We start from the raw sequence: 27,968 nt of genomic DNA on the forward strand, positions 1-27,968 counted from the left end.
AATGAGTTAAAGCAAGTGAGTGAGAGAGATCGAATGAATGAAAGTCTGAATGACAGAAAGAAAAAAGGATGAAGAAAGAAGCATGAAGAAAAAAAAATGTATATGGAGTTGCTGACATGAGTGCAATCTACAAAGCCGTTGAGGCTGATCCTCATGGGAGGATTATTGCACCAGGACCCTTAGCACTTTTAAAATGCCATTCAATGCCACGGGCTAGATGTAAACTGCAGATGACCATGTTGTGGTAGTTACCATGGATACCCAAGTGATGTGTGAGCTAACACATAGGCCCAACAGATTCCAAGAAGGCCAGAATCACCAGCGGCACCACCATCGATTGTCAGGTCACCCGGATTCAGCAAATACCAGAGTCCAAAATGATGCAGGTTTATACTGTTAATTTTCAGTTTATCGTTACAGTTGGTGTTATTCCATGTCGGAAGGGACGCAGCTACAGCCAGTGGGGTAACTAGAGACAGGCAGGCAGCTATGTGCAACAAAGGTAGGCGTGTTGTTTTCATATGCAGATCTGAAATATTGTCTTATATGCAAGAGGAGGAGTGATGGGGGTTCAGGCAAAAGCCAGGCTATGGATTGCATTGCTAAATGCTCCATCAGAGTGCAATGGTCGCCTGTCCTTTTTTTAAGTGATGATGTGGGTTTAGCCTGTGCTGTATGTATGTATGGGTGGCTGACTGCCACCCACCCAGAGAGTGTATGGGAGGCTGGTTGGCTGCCAGCCTTCCTTCCATTCCTATGAGTAATGTGAGTGCTCATGAAGGGGACATGGTTGGGTCCACCCCTTTCCCGGTTATCCCCTCTAGGCCTTTTGGCTTAGATCAAGTGTAAAAAAAGAAAGGATCTTGCGACAGATCGCATCCTGAGGCACGTTTTTTTTTGTGTGAATACTTGCACTTGGGTGACTTGTGAGCACATACTGATACATACGTTCCCTATCTGGGGACCATAAATTAAATGGATTTTTGAGAAAGGGAGCTGATTTGGAAGCTTGCTTCTGTCGCCCTATGCATTGACCCGATGTGGCAGTATATTCGGGTAGTGAACAGTGCACCACCCCATTCCAGTGTTAAACAAGAAAGATTCTCATTTAATCCTCCGTGGGTGAGAATTTGAGTTTGAGAATTGGAGACCAAAATGATGAGTTGCACTGACTGGTTTATGAACGTCTATTCATTTAGCGTTTTAATGACCATGTTTGCACACTGATTGGTGTAAAAAAATAAAATAAAACTAAATAATAATAATCTAGCACACCTGTGCAGGTTTGACATGACATGACAGGTAGCTGTCTTGTGGGTGGTGCTGAATCCTGTTAAATGACGTGAGGGTCTCATGCCTATACACAAGGGTGTGTCATTGCTGTTGCTTGACCATGCATTGGTATCTGTGGTCAGTGAATGATAAAAACAAAATTTACCATCCATTGATGGATGGGAAATCCGCCATGAGGCATTTGTTTTTAGAAACTGCTGCTCACAACCAATGTTGCAATGGAGTGTCTCCATCTGCTGGTGGTATTGGAAAGGCATTAGTGCTATGACAGGGTCTGAAGAAGAAGAAGAAGAAGAAGAAGAAGACGGAAAAAAATATATATAAAAAGAAAAAGAGAGAGAGAGAGAGAGAGACTGACTTAGTGAGCGAGTGAGTGAGAGAGTGAGAGTGAGTGAGAGTGAATGAGTGAGTGAGTGATTGAGTGAGTGAGTGAGTGAGAACAAATGAGTTAAAGCAAGTGAGTGAGAGAGATCGAATGAATGAAAGTCTGAATGACAGAAAGAAAAAAGGATGAAGAAAGAAGCATGAAGAAAAAAAAATGTATATGGAGTTGCTGACATGAGTGCAATCTACAAAGCCGTTGAGGCTGATCCTCATGGGAGGATTATTGCACCAGGACCCTTAGCACTTTTAAAATGCCATTCAATGCCACGGGCTAGATGTAAACTGCAGATGACCATGTTGTGGTAGTTACCATGGATACCCAAGTGATGTGTGAGCTAACACATAGGCCCAACAGATTCCAAGAAGGCCAGAATCACCAGCGGCACCACCATCGATTGTCAGGTCACCCGGATTCAGCAAATACCAGAGTCCAAAATGATGCAGGTTTATACTGTTAATTTTCAGTTTATCGTTACAGTTGGTGTTATTCCATGTCGGAAGGGACGCAGCTACAGCCAGTGGGGTAACTAGAGACAGGCAGGCAGCTATGTGCAACAAAGGTAGGCGTGTTGTTTTCATATGCAGATCTGAAATATTGTCTTATATGCAAGAGGAGGAGTGATGGGGGTTCAGGCAAAAGCCAGGCTATGGATTGCATTGCTAAATGCTCCATCAGAGTGCAATGGTCGCCTGTCCTTTTTTTAAGTGATGATGTGGGTTTAGCCTGTGCTGTATGTATGTATGGGTGGCTGACTGCCACCCACCCAGAGAGTGTATGGGAGGCTGGTTGGCTGCCAGCCTTCCTTCCATTCCTATGAGTAATGTGAGTGCTCATGAAGGGGACATGGTTGGGTCCACCCCTTTCCCGGTTATCCCCTCTAGGCCTTTTGGCTTAGATCAAGTGTAAAAAAAGAAAGGATCTTGCGACAGATCGCATCCTGAGGCACGTTTTTTTTTGTGTGAATACTTGCACTTGGGTGACTTGTGAGCACATACTGATACATACGTTCCCTATCTGGGGACCATAAATTAAATGGATTTTTGAGAAAGGGAGCTGATTTGGAAGCTTGCTTCTGTCGCCCTATGCATTGACCCGATGTGGCAGTATATTCGGGTAGTGAACAGTGCACCACCCCATTCCAGTGTTAAACAAGAAAGATTCTCATTTAATCCTCCGTGGGTGAGAATTTGAGTTTGAGAATTGGAGACCAAAATGATGAGTTGCACTGACTGGTTTATGAACGTCTATTCATTTAGCGTTTTAATGACCATGTTTGCACACTGATTGGTGTAAAAAAATAAAATAAAACTAAATAATAATAATCTAGCACACCTGTGCAGGTTTGACATGACATGACAGGTAGCTGTCTTGTGGGTGGTGCTGAATCCTGTTAAATGACGTGAGGGTCTCATGCCTATACACAAGGGTGTGTCATTGCTGTTGCTTGACCATGCATTGGTATCTGTGGTCAGTGAATGATAAAAACAAAATTTACCATCCATTGATGGATGGGAAATCCGCCATGAGGCATTTGTTTTTAGAAACTGCTGCTCACAACCAATGTTGCAATGGAGTGTCTCCATCTGCTGGTGGTATTGGAAAGGCATTAGTGCTATGACAGGGTCTGAAGAAGAAGAAGAAGAAGAAGAAGAAGAAGAAGAAGAAGACGGAAAAAAATATATATAAAAAGAAAAAGAGAGAGAGAGAGAGAGAGACTGACTTAGTGAGCGAGTGAGTGAGAGAGTGAGAGTGAGTGAGAGTGAATGAGTGAGTGAGTGATTGAGTGAGTGAGTGAGTGAGTGAGAACAAATGAGTTAAAGCAAGTGAGTGAGAGAGATCGAATGAATGAAAGTCTGAATGACAGAAAGAAAAAAGGATGAAGAAAGAAGCATGAAGAAAAAAAAATGTATATGGAGTTGCTGACATGAGTGCAATCTACAAAGCCGTTGAGGCTGATCCTCATGGGAGGATTATTGCACCAGGACCCTTAGCACTTTTAAAATGCCATTCAATGCCACGGGCTAGATGTAAACTGCAGATGACCATGTTGTGGTAGTTACCATGGATACCCAAGTGATGTGTGAGCTAACACATAGGCCCAACAGATTCCAAGAAGGCCAGAATCACCAGCGGCACCACCATCGATTGTCAGGTCACCCGGATTCAGCAAATACCAGAGTCCAAAATGATGCAGGTTTATACTGTTAATTTTCAGTTTATCGTTACAGTTGGTGTTATTCCATGTCGGAAGGGACGCAGCTACAGCCAGTGGGGTAACTAGAGACAGGCAGGCAGCTATGTGCAACAAAGGTAGGCGTGTTGTTTTCATATGCAGATCTGAAATATTGTCTTATATGCAAGAGGAGGAGTGATGGGGGTTCAGGCAAAAGCCAGGCTATGGATTGCATTGCTAAATGCTCCATCAGAGTGCAATGGTCGCCTGTCCTTTTTTTAAGTGATGATGTGGGTTTAGCCTGTGCTGTATGTATGTATGGGTGGCTGACTGCCACCCACCCAGAGAGTGTATGGGAGGCTGGTTGGCTGCCAGCCTTCCTTCCATTCCTATGAGTAATGTGAGTGCTCATGAAGGGGACATGGTTGGGTCCACCCCTTTCCCGGTTATCCCCTCTAGGCCTTTTGGCTTAGATCAAGTGTAAAAAAAGAAAGGATCTTGCGACAGATCGCATCCTGAGGCACGTTTTTTTTTGTGTGAATACTTGCACTTGGGTGACTTGTGAGCACATACTGATACATACGTTCCCTATCTGGGGACCATAAATTAAATGGATTTTTGAGAAAGGGAGCTGATTTGGAAGCTTGCTTCTGTCGCCCTATGCATTGACCCGATGTGGCAGTATATTCGGGTAGTGAACAGTGCACCACCCCATTCCAGTGTTAAACAAGAAAGATTCTCATTTAATCCTCCGTGGGTGAGAATTTGAGTTTGAGAATTGGAGACCAAAATGATGAGTTGCACTGACTGGTTTATGAACGTCTATTCATTTAGCGTTTTAATGACCATGTTTGCACACTGATTGGTGTAAAAAAATAAAATAAAACTAAATAATAATAATCTAGCACACCTGTGCAGGTTTGACATGACATGACAGGTAGCTGTCTTGTGGGTGGTGCTGAATCCTGTTAAATGACGTGAGGGTCTCATGCCTATACACAAGGGTGTGTCATTGCTGTTGCTTGACCATGCATTGGTATCTGTGGTCAGTGAATGATAAAAACAAAATTTACCATCCATTGATGGATGGGAAATCCGCCATGAGGCATTTGTTTTTAGAAACTGCTGCTCACAACCAATGTTGCAATGGAGTGTCTCCATCTGCTGGTGGTATTGAAAGGCATTAGTGCTATGACAGGGGTCTGAAGAAGAAGAAGAAGAAGAAGAAGAAGACGGAAAAAAATATATATAAAAGAAAAAGAGAGAGAGAGAGAGAGAGACTGACTTAGTGAGCGAGTGAGTGAGAGAGTGAGAGTGAGTGAGAGTGAATGAGTGAGTGAGTGATTGAGTGAGTGAGTGAGTGAGAACAAATGAGTTAAAGCAAGTGAGTGAGAGAGATCGAATGAATGAAAGTCTGAATGACAGAAAGAAAAAAGGATGAAGAAAGAAGCATGAAGAAAAAAAAATGTATATGGAGTTGCTGACATGAGTGCAATCTACAAAGCCGTTGAGGCTGATCCTCATGGGAGGATTATTGCACCAGGACCCTTAGCACTTTTAAAATGCCATTCAATGCCACGGGCTAGATGTAAACTGCAGATGACCATGTTGTGGTAGTTACCATGGATACCCAAGTGATGTGTGAGCTAACACATAGGCCAACAGATTCCAAGAAGGCCAGAATCACCAGCGGCACCACCATCGATTGTCAGGTCACCCGGATTCAGCAAATACCAGAGTCCAAAATGATGCAGGTTTATACTGTTAATTTTCAGTTTATCGTTACAGTTGGTGTTATTCCATGTCGGAAGGGACGCAGCTACAGCCAGTGGGGTAACTAGAGACAGGCAGGCAGCTATGTGCAACAAAGGTAGGCGTGTTGTTTTCATATGCAGATCTGAAATATTGTCTTATATGCAAGAGGAGGAGTGATGGGGGTTCAGGCAAAAGCCAGCTATGGATTGCATTGCTAAATGCTCCATCAGAGTGCAATGGTCGCCTGTCCTTTTTTTAAGTGATGATGTGGGTTTAGCCTGTGCTGTATGTATGTATGGGTGGCTGACTGCCACCCACCCAGAGAGTGTATGGGAGGCTGGTTGCTGCCAGCCTTCCTTCCATTCCTATGAGTAATGTGAGTGCTCATGAAGGGGACATGGTTGGGTCCACCCCTTCCCGGTTATCCCTCTAGGCCTTTTGCTTAGATCAAGTGTAAAAAAAGAAAGGATCTTGCGACAGATCGCATCCTGAGGCACGTTTTTTTTTTGTGTGAATACTTGCACTTGGGTGACTTGTGCGCACATACTGATACATACGTTCCCTATCTGGGGACCATAAATTAAATGGGATTTTTGAGAAAGGGAGCTGATTTGGAAGCTTGCTTCTGTCGCCCTATGCATTGACCCGATGTGGCAGTATATTCGGGTAGTGAACAGTGCACCACCCCATTCCAGTGTTTAAACAAGAAAGATTCTCATTTAATCCTCCGTGGGTGAGAATTTGAGTTTGAGAATTGGAGACCAAAATGATGAGTTGCACTGACTGGTTTATGAACGTCTATTCATTTAGCGTTTTAATGACCATGTTTGCACACTGATTGGTGTAAAAAAATAAAATAAAACTAAATAATAATAATCTAGCACACCTGTGCAGGTTTGACATGACATGACAGGTAGCTGTCTTGTGGGTGGTGCTGAATCCTGTTAAATGACGTGAGGGTCTCATGCCTATACACAAGGGTGTGTCATTGCTGTTGCTTGACCATGCATTGGTATCTGTGGTCAGTGAATGATAAAAACAAAATTTACCATCCATTGATGGATGGGAAATCCGCCATGAGGCATTTGTTTTTAGAAACTGCTGCTCACAACCAATGTTGCAATGGAGTGTCTCCATCTGCTGGTGTATTGGAAAGGCATTAGTGCTATGACAGGGTCTGAAGAAGAAGAAGAAGAAGAAGAAGAAGACGGAAAAAAATATATATAAAAAGAAAAGAGAGAGAGAGAGAGAGACTGACTTAGTGAGCGAGTGAGTGAGAGAGTGAGAGTGAGTGAGAGTGAAGAGTGAGTGAGTGATTGAGTGAGTGAGTGAGTGAGTGAGTGAGAACAAATGAGTTAAAGCAAGTGAGTGAGAGAGATCGAATGAATGAAAGTCTGAATGACAGAAAGAAAAAAGGATGAAGAAAAGAAGCATGAAGAAAAAAAAATGTATATGGAGTTGCTGACATGAGTGCAATCTACAAAGCCGTTGAGGCTGATCCTCATGGGAGGATTATTGCACCAGGACCCTTAGCACTTTTAAAATGCCATTCAATGCCACGGGCTAGATGTAAACTGCAGATGACCATGTTGTGGTAGTTACCATGGATACCCAAGTGATGTGTGAGCTAACACATAGGCCCAACAGATTCCAAGAAGGCCAGAATCACCAGCGGCACCACATCGATTGTCAGGTCACCCGGATTCAGCAAATACCAGAGTCCAAAATGATGCAGGTTATACTGTTAATTTTCAGTTTATCGTTACAGTTGGTGTTATTCCATGTCGGAAGGGACGCAGCTACAGCCAGTGGGGTAACTAGAGACAGGCAGGCAGCTATGTGCAACAAAGGTAGGCGTGTTGTTTTCATATGCAGATCTGAAATATTGTCTTATATGCAAGAGGAGGAGTGATGGGGGTTCAGGCAAAAGCCAGGCTATGGATTGCATTGCTAAATGCTCCATCAGAGTGCAATGGTCGCCTGTCCTTTTTTTAAGTGATGATGTGGGTTTAGCCTGTGCTGTATGTATGTATGGGTGGCTGACTGCCACCCACCCAGAGAGTGTATGGGAGGCTGGTTGGCTGCCAGCCTTCCTTCCATTCCTATGAGTAATGTGAGTGCTCATGAAGGGGACATGGTTGGGTCCACCCTTTCCGGTTATCCCCTCTAGGCCTTTTGGCTTAGATCAAGTGTAAAAAAAGAAAGGATCTTGCGACAGATCGCATCCTGAGGGCACGTTTTTTTTTGTGTGAATACTTGCACTTGGTGACTTGTGAGCACATACTGATACATACGTTCCCTATCTGGGACCATAAATTAAATGGATTTTTGAGAAAGGGAGCTGATTTGGAAGCTTGCTTCTGTCGCCCTATGCATTGACCCGATGTGGCAGTATATTCGGGTAGTGAACAGTGCACCACCCCATTCCAGTGTTAAACAAGAAAGATTCTCATTTAATCCTCCGTGGGTGAGAATTTGAGTTTGAGAATTGGAGACCAAAATGATGAGTTGCACTGACTGGTTTATGAACGTCTATTCATTTAGCGTTTTAATGACCATGTTTGCACACTGATTGGTGTAAAAAATAAAATAAAACTAAATAATAATAATCTAGCACACCTGTGCAGGTTTGACATGACATGACAGGTAGCTGTCTTGTGGGTGGTGCTGAATCCTGTTAAATGACGTGAGGGTCTCATGCCTATACACAAGGGTGTGTCATTGCTGTTGCTTGACCATGCATTGGGTATCTGTGGTCAGTGAATGATAAAAACAAAATTTACCATCCATTGATGGATGGGAAATCCGCCATGAGGCATTTGTTTTTAGAAACTGCTGCTCACAACCAATGTTGCAATGGAGTGTCTCCATCTGCTGGTGGTATTGGAAAGGCATTAGTGCTATGACAGGGTCTGAAGAAGAAGAAGAAGAAGAAGAAGAAGAAGACGGAAAAAAATATATATAAAAAGAAAAAGAGAGAGAGAGAGAGAGAGACTGACTTAGTGAGCGAGTGAGTGAGAGAGTGAGAGTGAGTGAGAGTGAATGAGTGAGTGAGTGATTGAGTGAGTGAGTGAGTGAGTGAGAACAAATGAGTTAAAGCAAGTGAGTGAGAGAGATCGAATGAATGAAAGTCTGAATGACAGAAAGAAAAAAGGATGAAGAAAGAAGCATGAAGAAAAAAAAATGTATATGGAGTTGCTGACATGAGTGCAATCTACAAAGCCGTTGAGGCTGATCCTCATGGGAGGATTATTGCACCAGGACCTTAGCACTTTTAAAATGCCATTCAATGCCACGGGCTAGATGTAAACTGCAGATGACCATGTTGTGGTAGTTACCATGGATACCCAAGTGATGTGTGAGCTAACACATAGGCCCAACAGATTCCAAGAAGGCCAGAATCACCAGCGGCACCACCATCGATTGTCAGGTCACCCGGATTCAGCAAATACCAGAGTCCAAAATGATGCAGGTTTATACTGTTAATTTTCAGTTTATCGTTACAGTTGGTGTTATTCCATGTCGGAAGGGACGCAGCTACAGCCAGTGGGGTAACTAGAGACAGGCAGGCAGCTATGTGCAACAAAGGTAGGCGTGTTGTTTTCATATGCAGATCTGAAATATTGTCTTATATGCAAGAGGAGGAGTGATGGGGGTTCAGGCAAAAGCCAGGCTATGGATTGCATTGCTAAATGCTCCATCAGAGTGCAATGGTCGCCTGTCCTTTTTTTAAGTGATGATGTGGGTTTAGCCTGTGCTGTATGTATGTATGGGTGGCTGACTGCCACCCACCCAGAGAGTGTATGGGAGGCTGGTTGGCTGCCAGCCTTCCTTCCATTCCTATGAGTAATGTGAGTGCTCATGAAGGGGACATGGTTGGGTCCACCCCTTTCCCGGTTATCCCCTCTAGGCCTTTTGGCTTAGATCAAGTGTAAAAAAAGAAAGGATCTTGCGACAGATCGCATCCTGAGGCACGTTTTTTTTTGTGTGAATACTTGCACTTGGGTGACTTGTGAGCACATACTGATACATACGTTCCCTATCTGGGGACCATAAATTAAATGGATTTTTGAGAAAGGGAGCTGATTTGGAAGCTTGCTTCTGTCGCCCTATGCATTGACCCGATGTGGCAGTATATTCGGGTAGTGAACAGTGCACCACCCCATTCCAGTGTTAAACAAGAAAGATTCTCATTTAATCCTCCGTGGGTGAGAATTTGAGTTTGAGAATTGGAGACCAAAATGATGAGTTGCACTGACTGGTTTATGAACGTCTATTCATTTAGCGTTTTAATGACCATGTTTGCACACTGATTGGTGTAAAAAAATAAAATAAAACTAAATAATAATAATCTAGCACACCTGTGCAGGTTTGACATGACATGACAGGTAGCTGTCTTGTGGGTGGTGCTGAATCCTGTTAAATGACGTGAGGGTCTCATGCCTATACACAAGGGTGTGTCATTGCTGTTGCTTGACCATGCATTGGTATCTGTGGTCAGTGAATGATAAAAACAAAATTTACCATCCATTGATGGATGGGAAATCCGCCATGAGGCATTTGTTTTTAGAAACTGCTGCTCACAACCAATGTTGCAATGGAGTGTCTCCATCTGCTGGTGGTATTGGAAAGGCATTAGTGCTATGACAGGGTCTGAAGAAGAAGAAGAAGAAGAAGAAGAAGAAGAAGATGGAAAAAAATATATATAAAAAGAAAAAGAGAGAGAGAGAGAGAGAGACTGACTTAGTGAGCGAGTGAGTGAGAGAGTGAGAGTGAGTGAGAGTGAATGAGTGAGTGAGTGATTGAGTGAGTGAGTGAGTGAGAACAAATGAGTTAAAGCAAGTGAGTGAGAGAGATCGAATGAATGAAAGTCTGAATGACAGAAAGAAAAAAGGATGAAGAAAGAAGCATGAAGAAAAAAAAATGTATATGGAGTTGCTGACATGAGTGCAATCTACAAAGCCGTTGAGGCTGATCCTCATGGGAGGATTATTGCACCAGGACCCTTAGCACTTTTAAAATGCCATTCAATGCCACGGGCTAGATGTAAACTGCAGATGACCATGTTGTGGTAGTTACCATGGATACCCAAGTGATGTGTGAGCTAACACATAGGCCCAACAGATTCCAAGAAGGCCAGAATCACCAGCGGCACCACCATCGATTGTCAGGTCACCCGGATTCAGCAAATACCAGAGTCCAAAATGATGCAGGTTTATACTGTTAATTTTCAGTTTATCGTTACAGTTGGTGTTATTCCATGTCGGAAGGGACGCAGCTACAGCCAGTGGGGTAACTAGAGACAGGCAGGCAGCTATGTGCAACAAAGGTAGGCGTGTTGTTTTCATATGCAGATCTGAAATATTGTCTTATATGCAAGAGGAGGAGTGATGGGGGTTCAGGCAAAAGCCAGGCTATGGATTGCATTGCTAAATGCTCCATCAGAGTGCAATGGTCGCCTGTCCTTTTTTTAAGTGATGATGTGGGTTTAGCCTGTGCTGTATGTATGTATGGGTGGCTGACTGCCACCCACCCAGAGAGTGTATGGGAGGCTGGTTGGCTGCCAGCCTTCCTTCCATTCCTATGAGTAATGTGAGTGCTCATGAAGGGGACATGGTTGGGTCCACCCCTTTCCCGGTTATCCCCTCTAGGCCTTTTGGCTTAGATCAAGTGTAAAAAAAGAAAGGATCTTGTGACAGATCGCATCCTGAGGCACGTTTTTTTTTTGTGTGAATACTTGCACTTGGGTGACTTGTGAGCACATACTGATACATACGTTCCCTATCTGGGGACCATAAATTAAATGGATTTTTGAGAAAGGGAGCTGATTTGGAAGCTTGCTTCTGTCGCCCTATGCATTGACCCGATGTGGCAGTATATTCGGGTAGGAACAGTGCACCACCCCATTCCAGTGTTAAACAAGAAAGATTCTCATTTAATCCTCCGTGGGTGAGAATTTGAGTTTGAGAATTGGAGACCAAAATGATGAGTTGCACTGACTGGTTTATGAACGTCTATTCATTTAGCGTTTTAATGACCATGTTTGCACACTGATTGGTGTAAAAAAATAAAATAAAACTAAATAATAATAATCTAGCACACCTGTGCAGGTTTGACATGACATGACAGGTAGCTGTCTTGTGGGTGGTGCTGAATCCTGTTAAATGACGTGAGGGTCTCATGCCTATACACAAGGGTGTGTCATTGCTGTTGCTTGACCATGCATTGGTATCTGTGGTCAGTGAATGATAAAAACAAAATTTACCATCCATTGATGGATGGGAAATCCGCCATGAGGCATTTGTTTTTAGAAACTGCTGCTCACAACCAATGTTGCAATGGAGTGTCTCCATCTGCTGGTGGTATTGGAAAGGCATTAGTGCTATGACAGGGTCTGAAGAAGAAGAAGAAGAAGAAGAAGAAGAAGACGGAAAAAAATATATATAAAAAGAAAAAGAGAGAGAGAGAGAGAGAGACTGACTTAGTGAGCGAGTGAGTGAGAGAGTGAGAGTGAGTGAGAGTGAATGAGTGAGTGAGTGATTGAGTGAGTGAGTGAGTGAGAACAAATGAGTTAAAGCAAGTGAGTGAGAGAGATCGAATGAATGAAAGTCTGAATGACAGAAAGAAAAAAGGATGAAGAAAGAAGCATGAAGAAAAAAAAATGTATATGGAGTTGCTGACATGAGTGCAATCTACAAAGCCGTTGAGGCTGATCCTCATGGGAGGATTATTGCACCAGGACCCTTAGCACTTTTAAAATGCCATTCAATGCCACGGGCTAGATGTAAACTGCAGATGACCATGTTGTGGTAGTTACCATGGATACCCAAGTGATGTGTGAGCTAACACATAGGCCCAACAGATTCCAAGAAGGCCAGAATCACCAGCGGCACCACCATCGATTGTCAGGTCACCCGGATTCAGCAAATACCAGAGTCCAAAATGATGCAGGTTTATACTGTTAATTTTCAGTTTATCGTTACAGTTGGTGTTATTCCATGTCGGAAGGGACGCAGCTACAGCCAGTGGGGTAACTAGAGACAGGCAGGCAGCTATGTGCAACAAAGGTAGGCGTGTTGTTTTCATATGCAGATCTGAAATATTGTCTTATATGCAAGAGGAGGAGTGATGGGGGTTCAGGCAAAAGCCAGGCTATGGATTGCATTGCTAAATGCTCCATCAGAGTGCAATGGTCGCCTGTCCTTTTTTTAAGTGATGATGTGGGTTTAGCCTGTGCTGTATGTATGTATGGGTGGCTGACTGCCACCCACCCAGAGAGTGTATGGGAGGCTGGTTGGCTGCCAGCCTTCCTTCCATTCCTATGAGTAATGTGAGTGCTCATGAAGGGGACATGGTTGGGTCCACCCCTTTCCCGGTTATCCCCTCTAGGCCTTTTGGCTTAGATCAAGTGTAAAAAAAGAAAGGATCTTGCGACAGATCGCATCCTGAGGCACGTTTTTTTTTGTGTGAATACTTGCACTTGGGTGACTTGTGAGCACATACTGATACATACGTTCCCTATCTGGGGACCATAAATTAAATGGATTTTTGAGAAAGGGAGCTGATTTGGAAGCTTGCTTCTGTCGCCCTATGCATTGACCCGATGTGGCAGTATATTCGGGTAGTGAACAGTGCACCACCCCATTCCAGTGTTAAACAAGAAAGATTCTCATTTAATCCTCCGTGGGTGAGAATTTGAGTTTGAGAATTGGAGACCAAAATGATGAGTTGCACTGACTGGTTTATGAACGTCTATTCATTTAGCGTTTTAATGACCATGTTTGCACACTGATTGGTGTAAAAAAATAAAATAAAACTAAATAATAATAATCTAGCACACCTGTGCAGGTTTGACATGACATGACAGGTAGCTGTCTTGTGGGTGGTGCTGAATCCTGTTAAATGACGTGAGGGTCTCATGCCTATACACAAGGGTGTGTCATTGCTGTTGCTTGACCATGCATTGGTATCTGTGGTCAGTGAATGATAAAAACAAAATTTACCATCCATTGATGGATGGGAAATCCGCCATGAGGCATTTGTTTTTAGAAACTGCTGCTCACAACCAATGTTGCAATGGAGTGTCTCCATCTGCTGGTGGTATTGGAAAGGCATTAGTGCTATGACAGGGTCTGAAGAAGAAGAAGAAGAAGAAGAAGAAGAAGACGGAAAAAAATATATATAAAAAGAAAAAGAGAGAGAGAGAGAGAGAGACTGACTTAGTGAGCGAGTGAGTGAGAGAGTGAGAGTGAGTGAGAGTGAATGAGTGAGTGAGTGATTGAGTGAGTGAGTGAGTGAGTGAGAACAAATGAGTTAAAGCAAGTGAGTGAGAGAGATCGAATGAATGAAAGTCTGAATGACAGAAAGAAAAAAGGATGAAGAAAGAAGCATGAAGAAAAAAAAATGTATATGGAGTTGCTGACATGAGTGCAATCTACAAAGCCGTTGAGGCTGATCCTCATGGGAGGATTATTGCACCAGGACCCTTAGCACTTTTAAAATGCCATTCAATGCCACGGGCTAGATGTAAACTGCAGATGACCATGTTGTGGTAGTTACCATGGATACCCAAGTGATGTGTGAGCTAACACATAGGCCCAACAGATTCCAAGAAGGCCAGAATCACCAGCGGCACCACCATCGATTGTCAGGTCACCCGGATTCAGCAAATACCAGAGTCCAAAATGATGCAGGTTTATACTGTTAATTTTCAGTTTATCGTTACAGTTGGTGTTATTCCATGTCGGAAGGGACGCAGCTACAGCCAGTGGGGTAACTAGAGACAGGCAGGCAGCTATGTGCAACAAAGGTAGGCGTGTTGTTTTCATATGCAGATCTGAAATATTGTCTTATATGCAAGAGGAGGAGTGATGGGGGTTCAGGCAAAAGCCAGGCTATGGATTGCATTGCTAAATGCTCCATCAGAGTGCAATGGTCGCCTGTCCTTTTTTTAAGTGATGATGTGGGTTTAGCCTGTGCTGTATGTATGTATGGGTGGCTGACTGCCACCCATCCAGAGAGTGTATGGGAGGCTGGTTGGCTGCCAGCCTTCCTTCCATTCCTATGAGTAATGTGAGTGCTCATGAAGGGGACATGGTTGGGTCCACCCCTTTCCCGGTTATCCCCTCTAGGCCTTTTGGCTTAGATCAAGTGTAAAAAAAGAAAGGATCTTGCGACAGATCGCATCCTGAGGCACGTTTTTTTTTGTGTGAATACTTGCACTTGGGTGACTTGTGAGCACATACTGATACATACGTTCCCTATCTGGGGACCATAAATTAAATGGATTTTTGAGAAAGGGAGCTGATTTGGAAGCTTGCTTCTGTCGCCCTATGCATTGACCCGATGTGGCAGTATATTCGGGTAGTGAACAGTGCACCACCCCATTCCAGTGTTAAACAAGAAAGATTCTCATTTAATCCTCCGTGGGTGAGAATTTGAGTTTGAGAATTGGAGACCAAAATGATGAGTTGCACTGACTGGTTTATGAACGTCTATTCATTTAGCGTTTTAATGACCATGTTTGCACACTGATTGGTGTAAAAAAATAAAATAAAACTAAATAATAATAATCTAGCACACCTGTGCAGGTTTGACATGACATGACAGGTAGCTGTCTTGTGGGTGGTGCTGAATCCTGTTAAATGACGTGAGGGTCTCATGCCTATACACAAGGGTGTGTCATTGCTGTTGCTTGACCATGCATTGGTATCTGTGGTCAGTGAATGATAAAAACAAAATTTACCATCCATTGATGGATGGGAAATCCGCCATGAGGCATTTGTTTTTAGAAACTGCTGCTCACAACCAATGTTGCAATGGAGTGTCTCCATCTGCTGGTGGTATTGGAAAGGCATTAGTGCTATGACAGGGTCTGAAGAAGAAGAAGAAGAAGAAGAAGAAGAAGAAGACGGAAAAAAATATATATAAAAAGAAAAAGAGAGAGAGAGAGAGAGAGACTGACTTAGTGAGCGAGTGAGTGAGAGAGTGAGAGTGAGTGAGAGTGAATGAGTGAGTGAGTGATTGAGTGAGTGAGTGAGTGAGAACAAATGAGTTAAAGCAAGTGAGTGAGAGAGATCGAATGAATGAAAGTCTGAATGACAGAAAGAAAAAAGGATGAAGAAAGAAGCATGAAGAAAAAAAAATGTATATGGAGTTGCTGACATGAGTGCAATCTACAAAGCCGTTGAGGCTGATCCTCATGGGAGGATTATTGCACCAGGACCCTTAGCACTTTTAAAATGCCATTCAATGCCACGGGCTAGATGTAAACTGCAGATGACCATGTTGTGGTAGTTACCATGGATACCCAAGTGATGTGTGAGCTAACACATAGGCCCAACAGATTCCAAGAAGGCCAGAATCACCAGCGGCACCACCATCGATTGTCAGGTCACCCGGATTCAGCAAATACCAGAGTCCAAAATGATGCAGGTTTATACTGTTAATTTTCAGTTTATCGTTACAGTTGGTGTTATTCCATGTCGGAAGGGACGCAGCTACAGCCAGTGGGGTAACTAGAGACAGGCAGGCAGCTATGTGCAACAAAGGTAGGCGTGTTGTTTTCATATGCAGATCTGAAATATTGTCTTATATGCAAGAGGAGGAGTGATGGGGGTTCAGGCAAAAGCCAGGCTATGGATTGCATTGCTAAATGCTCCATCAGAGTGCAATGGTCGCCTGTCCTTTTTTTAAGTGATGATGTGGGTTTAGCCTGTGCTGTATGTATGTATGGGTGGCTGACTGCCACCCACCCAGAGAGTGTATGGGAGGCTGGTTGGCTGCCAGCCTTCCTTCCATTCCTATGAGTAATGTGAGTGCTCATGAAGGGGACATGGTTGGGTCCACCCCTTTCCCGGTTATCCCCTCTAGGCCTTTTGGCTTAGATCAAGTGTAAAAAAAGAAAGGATCTTGCGACAGATCGCATCCTGAGGCACGTTTTTTTTTGTGTGAATACTTGCACTTGGGTGACTTGTGAGCACATACTGATACATACGTTCCCTATCTGGGGACCATAAATTAAATGGATTTTTGAGAAAGGGAGCTGATTTGGAAGCTTGCTTCTGTCGCCCTATGCATTGACCCGATGTGGCAGTATATTCGGGTAGTGAACAGTGCACCACCCCATTCCAGTGTTAAACAAGAAAGATTCTCATTTAATCCTCCGTGGGTGAGAATTTGAGTTTGAGAATTGGAGACCAAAATGATGAGTTGCACTGACTGGTTTATGAACGTCTATTCATTTAGCGTTTTAATGACCATGTTTGCACACTGATTGGTGTAAAAAAATAAAATAAAACTAAATAATAATAATCTAGCACACCTGTGCAGGTTTGACATGACATGACAGGTAGCTGTCTTGTGGGTGGTGCTGAATCCTGTTAAATTACGTGAGGGTCTCATGCCTATACACAAGGGTGTGTCATTGCTGTTGCTTGACCATGCATTGGTATCTGTGGTCAGTGAATGATAAAAACAAAATTTACCATCCATTGATGGATGGGAAATCCGCCATGAGGCATTTGTTTTTAGAAACTGCTGCTCACAACCAATGTTGCAATGGAGTGTCTCCATCTGCTGGTGGTATTGGAAAGGCATTAGTGCTATGACAGGGTCTGAAGAAGAAGAAGAAGAAGAAGAAGAAGAAGACGGAAAAAAATATATATAAAAAGAAAAAGAGAGAGAGAGAGAGAGAGACTGACTTAGTGAGCGAGTGAGTGAGAGAGTGAGAGTGAGTGAGAGTGAATGAGTGAGTGAGTGATTGAGTGAGTGAGTGAGTGAGTGAGAACAAATGAGTTAAAGCAAGTGAGTGAGAGAGATCGAATGAATGAAAGTCTGAATGACAGAAAGAAAAAAGGATGAAGAAAGAAGCATGAAGAAAAAAAAATGTATATGGAGTTGCTGACATGAGTGCAATCTACAAAGCCGTTGAGGCTGATCCTCATGGGAGGATTATTGCACCAGGACCCTTAGCACTTTTAAAATGCCATTCAATGCCACGGGCTAGATGTAAACTGCAGATGACCATGTTGTGGTAGTTACCATGGATACCCAAGTGATGTGTGAGCTAACACATAGGCCCAACAGATTCCAAGAAGGCCAGAATCACCAGCGTCACCACCATCGATTGTCAGGTCACCCGGATTCAGCAAATACCAGAGTCCAAAATGATGCAGGTTTATACTGTTAATTTTCAGTTTATCGTTACAGTTGGTGTTATTCCATGTCGGAAGGGACGCAGCTACAGCCAGTGGGGTAACTAGAGACAGGCAGGCAGCTATGTGCAACAAAGGTAGGCGTGTTGTTTTCATATGCAGATCTGAAATATTGTCTTATATGCAAGAGGAGGAGTGATGGGGGTTCAGGCAAAAGCCAGGCTATGGATTGCATTGCTAAATGCTCCATCAGAGTGCAATGGTCGCCTGTCCTTTTTTTAAGTGATGATGTGGGTTTAGCCTGTGCTGTATGTATGTATGGGTGGCTGACTGCCACCCACCCAGAGAGTGTATGGGAGGCTGGTTGGCTGCCAGCCTTCCTTCCATTCCTATGAGTAATGTGAGTGCTCATGAAGGGGACATGGTTGGGTCCACCCCTTTCCCGGTTATCCCCTCTAGGCCTTTTGGCTTAGATCAAGTGTAAAAAAAGAAAGGATCTTGCGACAGATCGCATCCTGAGGCACGTTTTTTTTTGTGTGAATACTTGCACTTGGGTGACTTGTGAGCACATACTGATACATACGTTCCCTATCTGGGGACCATAAATTAAATGGATTTTTGAGAAAGGGAGCTGATTTGGAAGCTTGCTTCTGTTGCCCTATGCATTGACCCGATGTGGCAGTATATTCGGGTAGTGAACAGTGCACCACCCCATTCCAGTGTTAAACAAGAAAGATTCTCATTTAATCCTCCGTGGGTGAGAATTTGAGTTTGAGAATTGGAGACCAAAATGATGAGTTGCACTGACTGGTTTATGAACGTCTATTCATTTAGCGTTTTAATGACCATGTTTGCACACTGATTGGTGTAAAAAAATAAAATAAAACTAAATAATAATAATCTAGCACACCTGTGCAGGTTTGACATGACATGACAGGTAGCTGTCTTGTGGGTGGTGCTGAATCCTGTTAAATGACGTGAGGGTCTCATGCCTATACACAAGGGTGTGTCATTGCTGTTGCTTGACCATGCATTGGTATCTGTGGTCAGTGAATGATAAAAACAAAATTTACCATCCATTGATGGATGGGAAATCCGCCATGAGGCATTTGTTTTTAGAAACTGCTGCTCACAACCAATGTTGCAATGGAGTGTCTCCATCTGCTGGTGGTATTGGAAAGGCATTAGTGCTATGACAGGGTCTGAAGAAGAAGAAGAAGAAGAAGAAGAAGAAGACGGAAAAAAATATATATAAAAAGAAAAAGAGAGAGAGAGAGAGAGAGACTGACTTAGTGAGCGAGTGAGTGAGAGAGTGAGAGTGAGTGAGAGTGAATGAGTGAGTGAGTGATTGAGTGAGTGAGTGAGTGAGTGAGAACAAATGAGTTAAAGCAAGTGAGTGAGAGAGATCGAATGAATGAAAGTCTGAATGACAGAAAGAAAAAAGGATGAAGAAAGAAGCATGAAGAAAAAAAAATGTATATGGAGTTGCTGACATGAGTGCAATCTACAAAGCCGTTGAGGCTGATCCTCATGGGAGGATTATTGCACCAGGACCCTTAGCACTTTTAAAATGCCATTCAATGCCACGGGCTAGATGTAAACTGCAGATGACCATGTTGTGGTAGTTACCATGGATACCCAAGTGATGTGTGAGCTAACACATAGGCCCAACAGATTCCAAGAAGGCCAGAATCACCAGCGGCACCACCATCGATTGTCAGGTCACCCGGATTCAGCAAATACCAGAGTCCAAAATGATGCAGGTTTATACTGTTAATTTTCAGTTTATCGTTACAGTTGGTGTTATTCCATGTCGGAAGGGACGCAGCTACAGCCAGTGGGGTAACTAGAGACAGGCAGGCAGCTATGTGCAACAAAGGTAGGCGTGTTGTTTTCATATGCAGATCTGAAATATTGTCTTATATGCAAGAGGAGGAGTGATGGGGGTTCAGGCAAAAGCCAGGCTATGGATTGCATTGCTAAATGCTCCATCAGAGTGCAATGGTCGCCTGTCCTTTTTTTAAGTGATGATGTGGGTTTAGCCTGTGCTGTATGTATGTATGGGTGGCTGACTGCCACCCACCCAGAGAGTGTATGGGAGGCTGGTTGGCTGCCAGCCTTCCTTCCATTCCTATGAGTAATGTGAGTGCTCATGAAGGGGACATGGTTGGGTCCACCCCTTTCCCGGTTATCCCCTCTAGGCCTTTTGGCTTAGATCAAGTGTAAAAAAAGAAAGGATCTTGCGACAGATCGCATCCTGAGGCACGTTTATTTTTGTGTGAATACTTGCACTTGGGTGACTTGTGAGCACATACTGATACATACGTTCCCTATCTGGGGACCATAAATTAAATGGATTTTTGAGAAAGGGAGCTGATTTGGAAGCTTGCTTCTGTCGCCCTATGCATTGACCCGATGTGGCAGTATATTCGGGTAGTGAACAGTGCACCACCCCATTCCAGTGTTAAACAAGAAAGATTCTCATTTAATCCTCCGTGGGTGAGAATTTGAGTTTGAGAATTGGAGACCAAAATGATGAGTTGCACTGACTGGTTTATGAACGTCTATTCATTTAGCGTTTTAATGACCATGTTTGCACACTGATTGGTGTAAAAAAATAAAATAAAACTAAATAATAATAATCTAGCACACCTGTGCAGGTTTGACATGACATGACAGGTAGCTGTCTTGTGGGTGGTGCTGAATCCTGTTAAATGACGTGAGGGTCTCATGCCTATACACAAGGGTGTGTCATTGCTGTTGCTTGACCATGCATTGGTATCTGTGGTCAGTGAATGATAAAAACAAAATTTACCATCCATTGATGGATGGGAAATCCGCCATGAGGCATTTGTTTTTAGAAACTGCTGCTCACAACCAATGTTGCAATGGAGTGTCTCCATCTGCTGGTGGTATTGGAAAGGCATTAGTGCTATGACAGGGTCTGAAGAAGAAGAAGAAGAAGAAGAAGACGGAAAAAAATATATATAAAAAGAAAAAGAGAGAGAGAGAGAGAGAGACTGACTTAGTGAGCGAGTGAGTGAGAGAGTGAGAGTGAGTGAGAGTGAATGAGTGAGTGAGTGATTGAGTGAGTGAGTGAGTGAGAACAAATGAGTTAAAGCAAGTGAGTGAGAGAGATCGAATGAATGAAAGTCTGAATGACAGAAAGAAAAAAGGATGAAGAAAGAAGCATGAAGAAAAAAAAATGTATATGGAGTTGCTGACATGAGTGCAATCTACAAAGCCGTTGAGGCTGATCCTCATGGGAGGATTATTGCACCAGGACCCTTAGCACTTTTAAAATGCCATTCAATGCCACGGGCTAGATGTAAACTGCAGATGACCATGTTGTGGTAGTTACCATGGATACCCAAGTGATGTGTGAGCTAACACATAGGCCCAACAGATTCCAAGAAGGCCAGAATCACCAGCGGCACCACCATCGATTGTCAGGTCACCCGGATTCAGCAAATACCAGAGTCCAAAATGATGCAGGTTTATACTGTTAATTTTCAGTTTATCGTTACAGTTGGTGTTATTCCATGTCGGAAGGGACGCAGCTACAGCCAGTGGGGTAACTAGAGACAGGCAGGCAGCTATGTGCAACAAAGGTAGGCGTGTTGTTTTCATATGCAGATCTGAAATATTGTCTTATATGCAAGAGGAGGAGTGATGGGGGTTCAGGCAAAAGCCAGGCTATGGATTGCATTGCTAAATGCTCCATCAGAGTGCAATGGTCGCCTGTCCTTTTTTTAAGTGATGATGTGGGTTTAGCCTGTGCTGTATGTATGTATGGGTGGCTGACTGCCACCCACCCAGAGAGTGTATGGGAGGCTGGTTGGCTGCCAGCCTTCCTTCCATTCCTATGAGTAATGTGAGTGCTCATGAAGGGGACATGGTTGGGTCCACCCCTTTCCCGGTTATCCCCTCTAGGCCTTTTGGCTTAGATCAAGTGTAAAAAAAGAAAGGATCTTGCGACAGATCGCATCCTGAGGCACGTTTTTTTTTGTGTGAATACTTGCACTTGGGTGACTTGTGAGCACATACTGATACATACGTTCCCTATCTGGGGACCATAAATTAAATGGATTTTTGAGAAAGGGAGCTGATTTGGAAGCTTGCTTCTGTCGCCCTATGCATTGACCCGATGTGGCAGTATATTCGGGTAGTGAACAGTGCACCACCCCATTCCAGTGTTAAACAAGAAAGATTCTCATTTAATCCTCCGTGGGTGAGAATTTGAGTTTGAGAATTGGAGACCAAAATGATGAGTTGCACTGACTGGTTTATGAACGTCTATTCATTTAGCGTTTTAATGACCATGTTTGCACACTGATTGGTGTAAAAAAATAAAATAAAACTAAATAATAATAATCTAGCACACCTGTGCAGGTTTGACATGACATGACAGGTAGCTGTCTTGTGGGTGGTGCTGAATCCTGTTAAATGACGTGAGGGTCTCATGCCTATACACAAGGGTGTGTCATTGCTGTTGCTTGACCATGCATTGGTATCTGTGGTCAGTGAATGATAAAAACAAAATTTACCATCCATTGATGGATGGGAAATCCGCCATGAGGCATTTGTTTTTAGAAACTGCTGCTCACAACCAATGTTGCAATGGAGTGTCTCCATCTGCTGGTGGTATTGGAAAGGCATTAGTGCTATGACAGGGTCTGAAGAAGAAGAAGAAGAAGAAGAAGAAGAAGACGGAAAAAAATATATATAAAAAGAAAAAGAGAGAGAGAGAGAGAGAGAGACTGACTTAGTGAGCGAGTGAGTGAGAGAGTGAGAGTGAGTGAGAGTGAATGAGTGAGTGAGTGATTGAGTGAGTGAGTGAGTGAGAACAAATGAGTTAAAGCAAGTGAGTGAGAGAGATCGAATGAATGAAAGTCTGAATGACAGAAAGAAAAAAGGATGAAGAAAGAAGCATGAAGAAAAAAAAATGTATATGGAGTTGCTGACATGAGTGCAATCTACAAAGCCGTTGAGGCTGATCCTCATGGGAGGATTATTGCACCAGGACCCTTAGCACTTTTAAAATGCCATTCAATGCCACGGGCTAGATGTAAACTGCAGATGACCATGTTGTGGTAGTTACCATGGATACCCAAGTGATGTGTGAGCTAACACATAGGCCCAACAGATTCCAAGAAGGCCAGAATCACCAGCGGCACCACCATCGATTGTCAGGTCACCCGGATTCAGCAAATACCAGAGTCCAAAATGATGCAGGTTTATACTGTTAATTTTCAGTTTATCGTTACAGTTGGTGTTATTCCATGTCGGAAGGGACGCAGCTACAGCCAGTGGGGTAACTAGAGACAGGCAGGCAGCTATGTGCAACAAAGGTAGGCGTGTTGTTTTCATATGCAGATCTGAAATATTGTCTTATATGCAAGAGGAGGAGTGATGGGGGTTCAGGCAAAAGCCAGGCTATGGATTGCATTGCTAAATGCTCCATCAGAGTGCAATGGTCGCCTGTCCTTTTTTTAAGTGATGATGTGGGTTTAGCCTGTGCTGTATGTATGTATGGGTGGCTGACTGCCACCCACCCAGAGAGTGTATGGGAGGCTGGTTGGCTGCCAGCCTTCCTTCCATTCCTATGAGTAATGTGAGTGCTCATGAAGGGGACATGGTTGGGTCCACCCCTTTCCCGGTTATCCCCTCTAGGCCTTTTGGCTTAGATCAAGTGTAAAAAAAGAAAGGATCTTGCGACAGATCGCATCCTGAGGCACGTTTTTTTTTGTGTGAATACTTGCACTTGGGTGACTTGTGAGCACATACTGATACATACGTTCCCTATCTGGGGACCATAAATTAAATGGATTTTTGAGAAAGGGAGCTGATTTGGAAGCTTGCTTCTGTCGCCCTATGCATTGACCCGATGTGGCAGTATATTCGGGTAGTGAACAGTGCACCACCCCATTCCAGTGTTAAACAAGAAAGATTCTCATTTAATCCTCCGTGGGTGAGAATTTGAGTTTGAGAATTGGAGACCAAAATGATGAGTTGCACTGACTGGTTTATGAACGTCTATTCATTTAGCGTTTTAATGACCATGTTTGCACACTGATTGGTGTAAAAAAATAAAATAAAACTAAATAATAATAATCTAGCACACCTGTGCAGGTTTGACATGACATGACAGGTAGCTGTCTTGTGGGTGGTGCTGAATCCTGTTAAATGACGTGAGGGTCTCATGCCTATACACAAGGGTGTGTCATTGCTGTTGCTTGACCATGCATTGGTATCTGTGGTCAGTGAATGATAAAAACAAAATTTACCATCCATTGATGGATGGGAAATCCGCCATGAGGCATTTGTTTTTAGAAACTGCTGCTCACAACCAATGTTGCAATGGAGTGTCTCCATCTGCTGGTGGTATTGGAAAGGCATTAGTGCTATGACAGGGTCTGAAGAAGAAGAAGAAGAAGAAGAAGAAGAAGAAGACGGAAAAAAATATATATAAAAAGAAAAAGAGAGAGAGAGACTGACTTAGTGAGCGAGTGAGTGAGAGAGTGAGAGTGAGTGAGAGTGAATGAGTGAGTGAGTGATTGAGTGAGTGAGTGAGTGAGTGAGAACAAATGAGTTAAAGCAAGTGAGTGAGAGAGATCGAATGAATGAAAGTCTGAATGACAGAAAGAAAAAAGGATGAAGAAAGAAGCATGAAGAAAAAAAAATGTATATGGAGTTGCTGACATGAGTGCAATCTACAAAGCCGTTGAGGCTGATCCTCATGGGAGGATTATTGCACCAGGACCCTTAGCACTTTTAAAATGCCATTCAATGCCACGGGCTAGATGTAAACTGCAGATGACCATGTTGTGGTAGTTACCATGGATACCCAAGTGATGTGTGAGCTAACACATAGGCCCAACAGATTCCAAGAAGGCCAGAATCACCAGCGGCACCACCATCGATTGTCAGGTCACCCGGATTCAGCAAATACCAGAGTCCAAAATGATGCAGGTTTATACTGTTAATTTTCAGTTTATCGTTACAGTTGGTGTTATTCCATGTCGGAAGGGACGCAGCTACAGCCAGTGGGGTAACTAGAGACAGGCAGGCAGCTATGTGCAACAAAGGTAGGCGTGTTGTTTTCATATGCAGATCTGAAATATTGTCTTATATGCAAGAGGAGGAGTGATGGGGGTTCAGGCAAAAGCCAGGCTATGGATTGCATTGCTAAATGCTCCATCAGAGTGCAATGGTCGCCTGTCCTTTTTTTAAGTGATGATGTGGGTTTAGCCTGTGCTGTATGTATGTATGGGTGGCTGACTGCCACCCACCCAGAGAGTGTATGGGAGGCTGGTTGGCTGCCAGCCTTCCTTCCATTCCTATGAGTAATGTGAGTGCTCATGAAGGGGACATGGTTGGGTCCACCCCTTTCCCGGTTATCCCCTCTAGGCCTTTTGGCTTAGATCAAGTGTAAAAAAAGAAAGGATCTTGCGACAGATCGCATCCTGAGGCACGTTTATTTTTGTGTGAATACTTGCACTTGGGTGACTTGTGAGCACATACTGATACATACGTTCCCTATCTGGGGACCATAAATTAAATGGATTTTTGAGAAAGGGAGCTGATTTGGAAGCTTGCTTCTGTCGCCCTATGCATTGACCCGATGTGGCAGTATATTCGGGTAGTGAACAGTGCACCACCCCATTCCAGTGATAAACAAGAAAGATTCTCATTTAATCCTCCGTGGGTGAGAATTTGAGTTTGAGAATTGGAGACCAAAATGATGAGTTGCACTGACTGGTTTATGAACGTCTATTCATTTAGCGTTTTAATGACCATGTTTGCACACTGATTGGTGTAAAAAAATAAAATAAAACTAAATAATAATAATCTAGCACACCTGTGCAGGTTTGACATGACATGACAGGTAGCTGTCTTGTGGGTGGTGCTGAATCCTGTTAAATGACGTGAGGGTCTCATGCCTATACACAAGGGTGTGTCATTGCTGTTGCTTGACCATGCATTGGTATCTGTGGTCAGTGAATGATAAAAACAAAATTTACCATCCATTGATGGATGGGAAATCCGCCATGAGGCATTTGTTTTTAGAAACTGCTGCTCACAACCAATGTTGCAATGGAGTGTCTCCATCTGCTGGTGGTATTGGAAAGGCATTAGTGCTATGACAGGGTCTGAAGAAGAAGAAGAAGAAGAAGAAGAAGACGGAAAAAAATATATATAAAAAGAAAAAGAGAGAGAGAGAGAGAGAGACTGACTTAGTGAGCGAGTGAGTGAGAGAGTGAGAGTGAGTGAGAGTGAATGAGTGAGTGAGTGATTGAGTGAGTGAGTAAGTGAGTGAGAACAAATGAGTTAAAGCAAGTGAGTGAGAGAGATCGAATGAATGAAAGTCTGAATGACAGAAAGAAAAAAGGATGAAGAAAGAAGCATGAAGAAAAAAAAATGTATATGGAGTTGCTGACATGAGTGCAATCTACAAAGCCGTTGAGGCTGATCCTCATGGGAGGATTATTGCACCAGGACCCTTAGCACTTTTAAAATGCCATTCAATGCCACGGGCTAGATGTAAACTGCAGATGACCATGTTGTGGTAGTTACCATGGATACCCAAGTGATGTGTGAGCTAACACATAGGCCCAACAGATTCCAAGAAGGCCAGAATCACCAGCGGCACCACCATCGATTGTCAGGTCACCCGGATTCAGCAAATACCAGAGTCCAAAATGATGCAGGTTTATACTGTTAATTTTCAGTTTATCGTTACAGTTGGTGTTATTCCATGTCGGAAGGGACGCAGCTACAGCCAGTGGGGTAACTAGAGACAGGCAGGCAGCTATGTGCAACAAAGGTAGGCGTGTTGTTTTCATATGCAGATCTGAAATATTGTCTTATATGCAAGAGGAGGAGTGATGGGGGTTCAGGCAAAAGCCAGGCTATGGATTGCATTGCTAAATGCTCCATCAGAGTGCAATGGTCGCCTGTCCTTTTTTTAAGTGATGATGTGGGTTTAGCCTGTGCTGTATGTATGTATGGGTGGCTGACTGCCACCCACCCAGAGAGTGTATGGGAGGCTGGTTGGCTGCCAGCCTTCCTTCCATTCCTATGAGTAATGTGAGTGCTCATGTAGGGGACATGGTTGGGTCCACCCCTTTCCCGGTTATCCCCTCTAGGCCTTTTGGCTTAGATCAAGTGTAAAAAAAGAAAGGATCTTGCGACAGATCGCATCCTGAGGCACGTTTTTTTTTTGTGTGAATACTTGCACTTGGGTGACTTGTGAGCACATACTGATACATACGTTCCCTATCTGGGGACCATAAATTAAATGGATTTTTGAGAAAGGGAGCTGATTTGGAAGCTTGCTTCTGTCGCCCTATGCATTGACCCGATGTGGCAGTATATTCGGGTAGTGAACAGTGCACCACCCCATTCCAGTGTTAAACAAGAAAGATTCTCATTTAATCCTCCGTGGGTGAGAATTTGAGTTTGAGAATTGGAGACCAAAATGATGAGTTGCACTGACTGGTTTATGAACGTCTATTCATTTAGCGTTTTAATGACCATGTTGCACACTGATTGGTGTAAAAAAATAAAATAAAACTAAATAATAATAATCTAGCACACCTGTGCAGGTTTGACATGACATGACAGGTAGCTGTCTTGTGGGTGGTGCTGAATCCTGTTAAATGACGTGAGGGTCTCATGCCTATACACAAGGGTGTGTCATTGCTGTTGCTTGACCATGCATTGGTATCTGTGGTCAGTGAATGATAAAAACAAAATTTACCATCCATTGATGGATGGGAAATCCGCCATGAGGCATTTGTTTTTAGAAACTGCTGCTCACAACCAATGTTGCAATGGAGTGTCTCCATCTGCTGGTGGTATTGGAAAGGCATTAGTGCTATGACAGGGTCTGAAGAAGAAGAAGAAGAAGAAGAAGAAGAAGACGGAAAAAAATATATATAAAAAGAAAAGAGAGAGAGAGAGAGAGACTGACTTAGTGAGCGAGTGAGTGAGAGAGTGAGAGTGAGTGAGAGTGAATGAGTGAGTGAGTGATTGAGTGAGTGAGTGAGTGAGTGAGAACAAATGAGTTAAAGCAAGTGAGTGAGAGAGATCGAATGAATGAAAGTCTGAATGACAGAAAGAAAAAAGGATGAAGAAAGAAGCATGAAGAAAAAAAAATGTATATGGAGTTGCTGACATGAGTGCAATCTACAAAGCCGTTGAG

General features: G+C 43.4%; 16 pseudogenes; all 16 read left to right on the forward strand.

Moving 5' to 3' along the window:
- The first annotated feature begins 813 nt into the window (after positions 1–813).
- Positions 814–1,077, forward strand: LOC130329307 (U2 spliceosomal RNA; annotated as a pseudogene).
- A 1,471-nt stretch (positions 1,078–2,548) lies between these two features.
- LOC130329318 (U2 spliceosomal RNA) lies at positions 2,549–2,812 on the forward strand (annotated as a pseudogene).
- Positions 2,813–4,299: 1,487 nt separating this feature from the next.
- On the forward strand, positions 4,300–4,563 carry LOC130329319 (U2 spliceosomal RNA; annotated as a pseudogene).
- Positions 4,564–6,027: 1,464 nt separating this feature from the next.
- On the forward strand, positions 6,028–6,293 carry LOC130329316 (U2 spliceosomal RNA; annotated as a pseudogene).
- A 1,472-nt stretch (positions 6,294–7,765) lies between these two features.
- Positions 7,766–8,028, forward strand: LOC130329312 (U2 spliceosomal RNA; annotated as a pseudogene).
- Positions 8,029–9,505: 1,477 nt separating this feature from the next.
- On the forward strand, positions 9,506–9,769 carry LOC130329320 (U2 spliceosomal RNA; annotated as a pseudogene).
- A 1,477-nt stretch (positions 9,770–11,246) lies between these two features.
- On the forward strand, positions 11,247–11,510 carry LOC130329142 (U2 spliceosomal RNA; annotated as a pseudogene).
- A 1,474-nt stretch (positions 11,511–12,984) lies between these two features.
- Positions 12,985–13,248, forward strand: LOC130329321 (U2 spliceosomal RNA; annotated as a pseudogene).
- A 1,478-nt stretch (positions 13,249–14,726) lies between these two features.
- Positions 14,727–14,990, forward strand: LOC130329322 (U2 spliceosomal RNA; annotated as a pseudogene).
- A 1,477-nt stretch (positions 14,991–16,467) lies between these two features.
- Positions 16,468–16,731, forward strand: LOC130329323 (U2 spliceosomal RNA; annotated as a pseudogene).
- Positions 16,732–18,209: 1,478 nt separating this feature from the next.
- LOC130329172 (U2 spliceosomal RNA) lies at positions 18,210–18,473 on the forward strand (annotated as a pseudogene).
- A 1,478-nt stretch (positions 18,474–19,951) lies between these two features.
- Positions 19,952–20,215, forward strand: LOC130329281 (U2 spliceosomal RNA; annotated as a pseudogene).
- Positions 20,216–21,683: 1,468 nt separating this feature from the next.
- Positions 21,684–21,947, forward strand: LOC130329325 (U2 spliceosomal RNA; annotated as a pseudogene).
- A 1,476-nt stretch (positions 21,948–23,423) lies between these two features.
- On the forward strand, positions 23,424–23,687 carry LOC130329326 (U2 spliceosomal RNA; annotated as a pseudogene).
- A 1,473-nt stretch (positions 23,688–25,160) lies between these two features.
- On the forward strand, positions 25,161–25,424 carry LOC130329283 (U2 spliceosomal RNA; annotated as a pseudogene).
- A 1,475-nt stretch (positions 25,425–26,899) lies between these two features.
- On the forward strand, positions 26,900–27,164 carry LOC130329287 (U2 spliceosomal RNA; annotated as a pseudogene).
- The last annotated feature ends 804 nt before the right edge of the window (positions 27,165–27,968 follow it).

The sequence above is a fragment of the Hyla sarda genome, unplaced genomic scaffold, assembly GCF_029499605.1.
Source record: "Hyla sarda isolate aHylSar1 unplaced genomic scaffold, aHylSar1.hap1 scaffold_316, whole genome shotgun sequence".
Classification (NCBI taxonomy): domain Eukaryota; kingdom Metazoa; phylum Chordata; class Amphibia; order Anura; family Hylidae; genus Hyla; species Hyla sarda.